At 46.1% G+C, this 9,337-nt stretch overlaps 1 non-coding gene across 1 annotated transcript; it reads left to right on the forward strand.

The window, feature by feature from the left end:
- Positions 1-5,428: 5,428 nt before the first annotated feature.
- TRNAL-AAG (transfer RNA leucine (anticodon AAG)) lies at positions 5,429-5,510 on the forward strand. The gene has a single exon. It is a non-coding gene; the product is annotated as a tRNA-Leu (tRNA).
- Positions 5,511-9,337: the final 3,827 nt, after the last annotated feature.

Consider the following 9,337-nt stretch of genomic DNA (forward strand, 5'->3'; position numbering starts at 1 on the left):
GAACTGAGGAGCCTATTTTTTTTTTTTGACAAAAAAATGAAGCTGTTTGTTTAGGTTTCACACATCCCTTTTTTTACACAGCAAATGATCAGTGTGTTTACATTTTTATTCTCCCCCCATACAGAAAGACATTTTCCTAAATTCTTAGCATTTCTTGATCTTTTTTGGTGTATCTCACCAAATTTGCATGTGAATGTAAATTTTCAATTTAAGCATGCAGCTACTCAATTCTAATAAGTAGTCCCATTACGCTGGTGGTGTTGGGCACTTCTCTTATTCTTCTCAAACAAATTCCAGATGGAATCCTTACAGTTTGGGGAGGGGTGAGGAAGATGCTTCAGATTAGCAGTGAGGATATTCATGGTGGAATATGTCTTATTCATTACCAGTATTGCATATTTTGCCATCAGAAAATCATTGATGTTCCTGATGAGGTGAGGTACCCAGGTACCTCTCTCATTTTCACGTTCTGCACCATATAGTAACCAAGTTGTATAAAATTCTACTGGTCTTATATGATATTTGTCCAATGGTGTACAGTAACAAGATATGTAATATATGGGTAATTTGAAGTTATTTTTACAGTGACATCTCAATTCTCAGTGAAGCTAGATCATCTCACTTGAAATGAGAATACACTTCCCACCATTTCCAGAGGGATGTTTGAAAAGGTTAGAGGATCTTGATTCACCTCTTTCTATATATAGAAAATAATTTATGTGATTTAAGTAGCCCTTAAAATAGTGTTTTGTCTGCAAATGGTTTCAAACACCAGTTAGAGAAAATTGCTCATTAAAAAGAGAAAATGTTATTATTCCCAAACACTTGAGTTTCTGTATCATGTTGCATAATCCTAACGAGTAATGCAAGGACAAATACATGGTGGTGGTTGAATTATCATTGCATAGAGATAAGTGTCTTTTAAATCCAGTATTTTATTCCAAAGATGGTATGTCATCTACAAGGGTAGTACAGAAGCTGTTCTTATTTCTTGACCATGGCTAACAGTTGTTTTGCAGGAGATTAAGATGGAAACTTTTGCCTTCTTGATCTTAAAGTCTTCTGAGGCTGTAGATTTATATGAATAAGGGGCAGCCCCTGTGAAGTGCTGAATGACCTATAATGCTCACCAGCCTCACTTTAGCCAAACTTTTAAAAGCATGCTTAAAACTAAGCAGGCTGCTAGATGGTGCACTTGATTTAGTTGGGACTTCTTGCATGCATAGCCCAGTAATACTAATTTCTTGTAAAATTAGTAACAACTGCCACTGTCTGAAAGAGGTGATATCCTGGTGGTTAAGAAAGTGAGAAGGGAAGATCGGAATCCTTTCTAGGAGAGAAGGAAGTGTTATTCCTGGATGTCCTACTTCTGTGGTGCTGTGACCACCAGGCAGTTCTAGCCATGAGTAGCCTTGCAACACTTGGACACATCTTCTGTCTGTATAATGCAGGGGGTGTGGGCAAGTAGTGCTCATGGCCTTTTTATTTTGTTTTTAGTTTTGTTTTGAGGGTGAAGCGCTTCACCCATTAATGGAGGAATGTCTAATTTCTAGATCTCAGTTGGGCTGAGGTAGATGTTAAGCTAGGTACTGAAATAACAAATTTTTGGACCTAATGTTTTTTGGACCTAATACGCTGAAATAGAACCAGGGTTTGTAGGATCCCAGGTCAGATGTTTTAAGTGCCTATCCAAAGTTCTGCTTTAGGTGCCTAAAGCCTCTTTTGGATGTGGCCTTTTTGCCCTTTCAGTTCATAGCATTAATGTATCAGCTGTCAATGAAAGGCGAAGGTGCTGTTCACCTCTGAAGACAGCTGAACAGTCAAGTGTCCTGTGCAGAAACGATACACTCTAGGCACTATAACAAATTCAGACAAAATGATTTCTTTTCTTCATGAGGTGTTGATGCCAAGTCTTTGAGACTTTCCTTGAGAAGGAGGCATGTGTAACACCCAACAACAACCATATAGGGAGGAGATGAGTTTGAATGTGCTAAATTCAGTAGTTGCTAAAGTTGCTGAAAGTTCTCTGTAGATCTGGTATGTAAATGTGCATACAGCGCTAAAAAAATTGTTTAATTCTTTGTTCACAAATACTGCTTTTTTAGTAATGTAGACTACCTTCCATCTTAAGGTGGTATTGTATTATTTAGCTATACAATAAATAGAACTGTCAATAATTTGAAAGTTGAAATTGTTTACAGAAATATGCACAACTTATTCTATGCCATTCTTTTGAAGATAAACTATATGTTTGACAGACTTTTGGTATGATATTGCTATATGCTGTATTTTTAATCTATTCACAATGAATAAATAAAAATCTCTATTTTTAAAAAATGTGAAAATAAATCTGAGGCTCAGCCTGCCAGAACTTACCCGGGTCCAGTGTTTCCGCATGTCAGTGGGAATGTTGCTTGTGTAAGGACAGTGAGATGGAAGCCTTTGTTTGTGTGTCAGACATGGAAATACTGATTGCCTGCATCACTTAGTCCTCATTCACTTTGTCTGGTTTCATTCTGGCTGATCAATAAAGTTGTTCTTTGTGTCACTTTTCTCAGTAATTTTAGTCATTCCATGTGGGGGTTTGCTTTTTGGTTTTTTTCTCTATAATTTGCCAGAATTCAATCCTACTGTTGCAAGCTTCCAGAAAACAGAAGTAACTAACTAATAGGAAATAACTAGATGTTGTAGAAAATGAAATGGTTGATGTGCTGTTCTATTTGCATTCAATTGCAGATGCAATGTCCGTAATTAATATGGGATAAGATGTATAAGGACTGAGGTGCTCATTTGCAGTACTGCTAGAGAGGCATCCTTGTGCCTTCAGTCTTTGCTTAGTCCTGAGAAAAGAATGGAAATACTTGATGTCTGTGACTTGAGGTGGGAGAGTTTTTTGTCATGGCTACACTATCTAATGATACACTATCATCTTCAGTATGATTTATTCCACTTTCTGTTCAAGAATAAACTGTCTAATACTAGTCCTTTTAAGCTGTTAAAAAGGGAGCTCTTGCTGTTGCTTTAATTGCTTTATTTAGACAGGTATAATTTATTATACCCGTATAGTTTAAAAAATAGGAAATTGTTCTCTAGCAAAGGTACCTTGAAATAGCACAATCTCATAATGGAAAAAGCCCCAGTAGGGCCTCTTCCCTCCACCGTACTGTCACTAAGATGAAAAATGGTGAAATTTTGCACTGCAAGTCTTGTCTTTAGCTGTACCTGCTGCCCCTGAGAGCTGGTGTTTGGCAAGCGTAAGGAAGTGGGGCTAGTATCCATCAGAATGCACACTGCTAGCCAACTTCCAAAGTGTAAATAAGAATATTGCCTGTTTCTTAATTACTGGTCCGTGGGACTGATTTGAATCTCACTGTCTTTCCCACAGGTATAATTTCACTTCTGAGAGTAGCATGACTGCTGACAGACACTGATGTAGTTTAGGTGGGCCAAATCAGGACTTCTCATCTGAATTTTAAAAGGGAGGATTTCACTTGAACCTCAGGTTGGATTCAGGGCCGGTGCTTCTGGTGGCAAGTCAGGCTGTTTTCTGGTTTAAGTTCAGGGGCAACTCTCATGTGCTTCCCACTGCTGTGGACCTGAACACTTCATGGGAGCAGCTCCTGAGTTGGAACCATCAGGCCTGGTCCTTAGTCTGGACATAATTGATACAAATGATGGGTCCTTGCTCTTCTCTGCTTTCCTGGCACAGGACTTGGACAACATAATGAGGCTGGTAGCTTCTGTTGCATTTTGGGTTCTCCTCTAAGTTCATTCTTTTAATTTGGAAGAAGTCTTGTAATCATCTTACCCTGCACTGGTAAAATGAGAAGCCTGGTGACCTAGCTGCCAGCCCCAAGGGGCAAAACCTGTGCTTTTATCCTCTGTAAGTGAAAAATCTTGGGAACAGAGGCTTTCTTCACTGTTCAGGGACAGAGGCTGAGCTCACCCATGGCTTGCCAGAAAAGCACTTCTCTGGAGGGCTGTTGATGCATCTCATTGCCTGGGCAAAAGGGGCCGTGGTGCTGAGCAGCCCTCACAATGAGAAAACCACCTGTAAGATGCACTCTGTGCAGCCTCTCACACACATCTTTCCCCCCCCCCCCCCCCCCCCCCAAATGTGCAGTGCTGTGGACGGTACCCCGTGTGCACTGCTGCGTGGAGAAGCGCTTTGAGACTGCTCTGGCAGACTCTTTCCCTAAACTGTTTTGTGTGAACAGAGACAGGTGCTTTGCTGTGTGAAGTCAATCCAGGTCTGCCTGCCTTCTCACCTTCCTGAACCTGTCCAGCTTTTCTGCAAAGCCAGGGCCATGGGAAGAGTATCAGCTCCCTCTGCTCCCCCCAAAAAATCCCCGCATCCTTCTGAAAAGGCGCTGAACTGAGGGTGTGAAACCGCAGCAGTGCTGAAGAAGGATCCCATTCACGCCTACACGTGTGTGCTGTTGTACCTGTAGGCAGCGAATGAAAGTTGTAGCAAGACTGTGCAAAGCTGCAGCCTCTCGGCAGGATCGTGTCCCGCAGCAGCCCGGGAGGAGAGCTGGCACCGCAGGGACCCGCGGGCTGCGGGAGGTGCCAGGGTGAACTGAGGCTGTCCTATTTAAACGGGCTGCCACAACTACAGAATTGAATCAAGCTGCATTAACGCTTTGTGGCCTTACCTTAGAGAAGCTGGAATTTTTCTCCAAACACAACAGTTCATCTCTAATGAAGGGGTGAGAATAACATTATTTCCCTAACAAAACTTCACGGAATTTCAGCCAAAATGTAGATAGAGGGTCCTAAAGGCATTTTGATGGGGCACCAGGTAGCTAAAACGTGCTACTACCCCTTTCGCACAAGCTGATTCCTACTGCTGCAGCCTGCCATGCTGTCCCTGTGCTGCAGGCAAAAAAACAGCCCCCAGCCATGAGTCTGCTGACGTCTCACTTCGCAAATGCCGTGAGTTGTAGCTTTGCAGCAGAAAATGAAACCGCATAATTCTTAGATTTTGTTCAGACTTTCAGAGGGGGCGCCCACACCACCACGCACCGCCACGGCGGGGGCCCGGCGCCCTGGGACGCCCCCGGGCAGCGGGACGGCGCGGCGGGCTCGGCCGCAGCCCCCGCCCCGCTCCGCCCTACCTGCTGCCGCGCTGTCCCCCGGGTCCCCCGCGGCGTGGGGCCGCGCAGGGCGCTGCCCTCTCCCGGTCCGCCCTGGCTGCATTGCACCGCTGCGGTGGCGCCCGCTGGGAGAGGGGGATTTGAGAAAAAAACCACCAGTGTTTTATTTTTAAGGTGGAAGCGGTGTGTAGTGCTGCTGGGACCGGGGCGCGGGGAGGAGGGGCTACTGAAGAAGAGAGAAAAAGGAGGAGAAAAGGGGGCGGGGGGGGGAAAAAAATGTGGTGTGTGCTGATCTGGAGTAAAAGTGGCGGCGAAAGAAACCGTGTCACGGCGGTAGCGTGGCCGAGCGGTCTAAGGCGCTGGATTAAGGCTCCAGTCTCTTCGGGGGCGTGGGTTCGAATCCCACCGCTGCCAGCAGGTGCTTTTTTTTCTTCTGCTGCGGGCCGCTGCAGCGCCCCCTGGCGGCTGCTCCGCCCGCCGCCCGGGAGAGCATTGTGGGTAGGAGGAGGACCGCGTCCCCACGTGCCGGCCGGAGTGACACCAACATGGCCGCTGCCTGAGCGCCGCCCGCCGCGCCGCGCCGCGCACCGCCACCGGGGAGCCGGCGGCCCCGCTGCCCGCGCCGGCGGGTAGGTGGTGGGGGCGCCGATTTTGCTTCTCCCGGGGCCGAGTGGGCGGCGGGGACCCTGCGGGCGGTGGAGGGGGAGGAGCGCGACCTGGGCTGAGGTGTGCTTTGCCTGTCCGGGGAGGGCGGTGGAGGTGAGACTCTTTGAGGGCTTGACACCGGGGCGAGTACCGGGGGCGCGGGGCCGCGGCCATCCTGACGGGGGCTGGCGCGGGTCGAGCCCGCCATGGCGGGGCCCTTGAAGGGAGCGGGCGGGGGTCCGGTCACAGGCCGCGGCCCCTCGACTCCCCTGCACCGGCGGGCCGGGGGGTGCCGGCCTGTCCTCCTGGGGCTGTAAAGCTGCGGCACCGGTTGGCCCGGGCCCTTTCCCCGCCAGGGCGGCCAGCTCTGCGTCTCCCGCCCTGGAAGGAGCACAGCGCACAAGCCAGAAAAGGCACCCGGCTGCCCCTGCCTCAGCATCGGCCCTGCGGGGGCTGTGGCAGAGCCCTGCCGCGCCGTGGGTGAGGCGCCCGGTCCCCCCTGCTCCGGGGTGGGTTTGCTTCATCCCTGCGGTACGTGCGGGTCTGGGGCGGCTGGCCGTGGCCTCCCTCCTCAGGTCCCCCTTCCCAGCGCTCCCCCTCTGCTGCCAGGCTGCTGTGTCGGGAGAAAGTAGGCTCGGAAGTTGCCAGAAATGAAGAAGCCGTTGTCAGCGGGGAGCGTTGGGGTGCGCAGGGCCCGCGGCTGAGCCTCTGCGAGGTGGAGCACTGCCTGCGTGGAAGATGGGGCTTGGCACCACGGCCTGCCACGGTCCGGGGCTGCCCCTGTGAGAGTTCTCACACAGCAGTGAGCAGCGTAATCCCTCTGCCTGGCAGAACAGGCCCAGCACTTCGCTACATAAATGTTAAACTGTTAAAGATTCATGCTTAATGCATAATCTCTTAAATCCTGAAGATGTGCTTCGGTGACATCACCTCCAAAGAGAGGTTGTGGTGCAGAGGAGCCCTCTTTGGGTTCACTACCAGAAGATGACTGTGCAAAGCTGCTCACTGACAAGCAAAGCAAGGAGAAAATTAAGCAAGTAATTGGGTCAAAATTGCAATTGTAAGTGTTTGGAAGGTACTTCAGCTTTTTTTTTTTTTTTGCAGCTTCCATTTCACTGTATGCTGTGGGCTGCCCTGAGCTAGAGGGTTGCTGCTAGGGCTGGACTGAGAGACCCCCTACAGAAGAAAGTCCAGGTGCCAGAGCAAATTGTGATAGTGATGGCACTTTTCTGACTTCAGTGAGTCATTATCTATACTTAAAGGCACTGATGCAGCATGAGCTCCTGGCCTGTCCTGCGCTGCATGATTATATACGAAGAGTATTTCAAGTTTCAGTGTTGGCACTTTGGGGGTCTGTTATTACTGACAAATTTAGGTATCAGTGAAATGCTGTTTTCCTTGTTACAGTTATATTGAAGTCTTTGGTAATAAAAGTTAAAAAAGGTAGCTCTAGTATCCAAATGCCCTTCTAAGTTCAAACTTAGAGGTAGGATCCAGTTGCTTCATCTGTGATTTTTACAGTTCTTTAACCACAATTTTTTTTCTTCATTGATTCTAAATTGATGATGTTACAGGCAGCTAATGAGCAGTTTCATTGGTCCTAGCGGTGGTCACATTGCAGGAGAAATGATAAGATTTATATCTCTTGCCCTCCTTGCAAGCTGTTCTAAAGTTCAATGATTCATACAAATAACTTACATTATATTTTGATTTGGACCTTAAAGGAAAGGCAGCTTTAAAGGAGAACAGTTTTGCCAAAAGGAAATTTGAAATTGCTGAGTTTGCTATCTCCTAGTGTTTAATGCCATTTTATAACTCTTGTGGTGTCATATAAATATATATATGTATGACAAATGTAGAAAGGAACACCACCATATAAATGTGTGTATATATATATATATATTAGACATAGAATTGTGTCTGCATGCCTTCAGTGAAAGCTTTGTTCTGATTCAGAAGATTCCTTCAAGTTGCATGAGTATTCTAAATTGTGCTGGGACACTCTGCTTCCTATTTATAGACCTGTCATTCTGATACTCCAATAAAAGGAGCTGTAGTCATTCTTTATCCTTAAATGAGTAAGAAAAATGTAATCTCTGTAATACAGCATTCTCCTTGAGTACCGGCAGCTGGATTCACAAAGACATTTCATGTATGATGTGTAAGCAGCATTAGACGAGGGACTAGAGACCAAGTCCTTCAGGCAAAGTTTCTCTTTCTCCTCTTAGCCCAGGGAATCTTAATTTCTCTTCTGGAAAATGGAATAACTTTCTCAGGAGAAAGAGAACAAGCTAGCACATACTTGGTACTCAGGCTGTCAAGAAGGGGTGGTTCCTAGTCTTCTCAGAGGAGCAAGGAAGGAGGGTTTGGACCCAAGTCTCCCACCTTCTGGGTGTTATTCCATGTTCTCATGCATCTCGGGCATCCTCCTTTCATCAGCTCTGTTCTGAATGAAAACTGCAGTTTTTCCATTCCATACAGAGCCATCAGGCTGGCTTTACATGAGCCTGCTGTATGAGGCCACCCAGGGGACATGGGCGGGGAAAGCAAGAGTGGAACTGGCAAATCTCATTTCTTTAAAACAACATATTCGTGCATGTACTTCTGGGAAGAACTGAGTGTCCGATCGCAGGAAACTCTTAATATCAGTCAGATATCACATACTCACGGTTGTGCAGCAACAGCCCCGGCCTATAGTTAAGGTACAGGTTTTTTGCTGTGAAGGTTTTGCATTTCTAAGAAATTATTTCAAATATTAATCTGAAATATTATTAAGTGGTAATTTTTCAAATACAGATATGTGATGGGAAGAGACAGAGATATGCTGGTGCATAAAGAAATTGAAAATTCCACTGCAGTGCTGGGAGGGGCACTTTTTTGTTAGTGGAGAACCTGTAAGTGAAAAACATGGAATCATATTTCTAGGTGGAATGGCAGAAACAGCGTAAAAAACCCCTAAAACAACAGAGGTGTTGCCTGAATGGAAATTTGCCCGTGTAGTGATGTTGATAACACTCATATCCAGAATGCCTATCCAGCTTGTCTGAAAGGTTTCTTAGCTAACTATGTGTATATTAATGTGATGTTTTTAAGAAGCCTGCATGTCTGTTGAAATATACTGAGCTGCTTAAGTTACATGGTGGCTAGTGTATTTGAAAAAAAAAATGCCAGTCTTGGATGTGACTTGGACACTGGCTTCCTTCTTTCGCAGCCTCTCTGTTTCCAGCTGATCCTGGATGCTGCCTCTTTCTCTTCCTCCATAGTATATCCAGCAAACAAGCAAGCTGGCATAAAGGAGGAGAAGCCAGTGAGGGGGAGTTCCCAAACATAGATCTTATTTCTTGGTCTGATCATCTTTGTTGTTAAAACTTTCCTTAGTCAGTTTGTGAGAGGTCTTAACTTTTTTATGCCTGTCTCAACCAGTACTGGCTGATTAATGGTGTCTTAAATGATCTAGACTAATTAACGTTGTTGCAATGGCATCCCAAATAATTTGTAAATAATTTTGTTTGATTTTAGCAGGGAGAAACTATTGTTGCTTTAGCTGAGGGATCATTTTTTATTCAAAGTTTTGAACCAGGCATGACATTGACTCC

This window comes from Leptosomus discolor, chromosome 14 (assembly GCF_034619465.1).
Source record: "Leptosomus discolor isolate bLepDis1 chromosome 14, bLepDis1.hap2, whole genome shotgun sequence".
NCBI lineage: Eukaryota > Metazoa > Chordata > Aves > Leptosomiformes > Leptosomidae > Leptosomus > Leptosomus discolor.